Below are 1,548 nucleotides of genomic sequence, written 5' to 3'. Positions count from 1 at the left end.
TATAATGTTCATAACGGTTCCGTGCATTGCGGTATTGTGAAATACAAGGGCTCAAAGGTCATGGTCACACAGATACTAGTATAGTTTATAGACTACAGTATAAGGCCTACCAACAGCAACTCGTATTGCCAACTACTGCCAGCTCGGTGTGCGCCATATTTAGAAAGTCACGTCTATATTGAATAGTTTTTCGAGTTTTCGGTGTTTTTAACAAAACCACGGACTTGTTGCTAATTGTTACAAGAAAACCGAATGACATTTTATTGCTAATGAAGTGGTAAACCTGTATAGCGTGGCGTTCAAACTGTTAGCTTAAGACACTGATGTGCAGTTGAGAAAACATGCAATGTTCTTGCAGTTTTTCGTTCTTTACTGGAACTGCAGAAACTTACAGTCCGATTTCTTTTGAAAATTACACATATACATAAAAAAGGATCCGAAGGCTTGACATGAGTACATTGTATATCATGTCTTAAATATATTGTTCGGTAATGTGTTTTATGTTGTTAATGAACTTATTTGAAAACGGTGCACATGTTTAGTCTTTAAGATGGTTTGAAAGGTAAACAAATCATTTAATAAATAATACAAAATAACAATGTGGTTTTCTCTCCAATCACGGATAAAGTTTAGCAGATTTGTGTCAATACGGTATTGACAAAATTACATTCTTTTTTGGTCTATCGTATATCCTACCAAGAAGTATTTCATGTTGTTGAATAATTTGTTTATACCACATTTTTAACCAAAGAATTTATGGTATTCCAAAAAGTTGATAAAGTCGAACATTGCATGAAAAATGTTCATTATCTTCTACTTCGTGGCAAAGTATGCATAGGACAGTCTCTCAATTTCCATGTGCATGCATTCAGCTCAGTTGTCACTTGTTCTTGAAGTGTTGGTATTTCACACACACGTACGCACGCACGCACGCACGCACGCACACACACACACACACACACACACACACACACACACACCAATCATTTGCTGAGTCACACATAATCAGTGATGTTTGTCAGAATGGCTACTCGAAGTTCAGATTATAAATCGAATCTGTTTTGGAACAAATACATTGTATGTCGATGGCATCACTTCAAAATGCCGAAACTGCTTTTTTTCTGTTTCGGAATTTTTGTATCACTGAAATCATAAAGGCGAGTCGCATCTAACTGCAAAATACCGAGTAAATAGTCCAATGGTGTTGTATCATGTGATCAAAATGATTATTTATCGCTGTGTTTACCGACCCCTTTCGAGCAATAATTGGACATCTCACAGCGAAGCAAAAATGCCTAACCTTCAGAAATTGTAACTACAAAAATTGTAACTTCGGCATTTCAGTGCAATGAAAATATGTGTGATCAAATTTCCAAGTTCAAAATCTAAAAACGTTGCAACTGAATTCATGGGATTTAGTAGCTTCGACCGTATGCTATTTGGAAGTGAGACCATCGATATATGTTTGTACATGGAATATGCTCCCTAAATTGATGGTAGAAGTAAATGCGTTCTGGTGCAAACCAATTACAAAAGAAAGCGGTAAGA

Source organism: Mya arenaria, chromosome 11 (assembly GCF_026914265.1).
Source record: "Mya arenaria isolate MELC-2E11 chromosome 11, ASM2691426v1".
Classification (NCBI taxonomy): domain Eukaryota; kingdom Metazoa; phylum Mollusca; class Bivalvia; order Myida; family Myidae; genus Mya; species Mya arenaria.
This window is presented reverse-complemented; position numbering follows the sequence as displayed.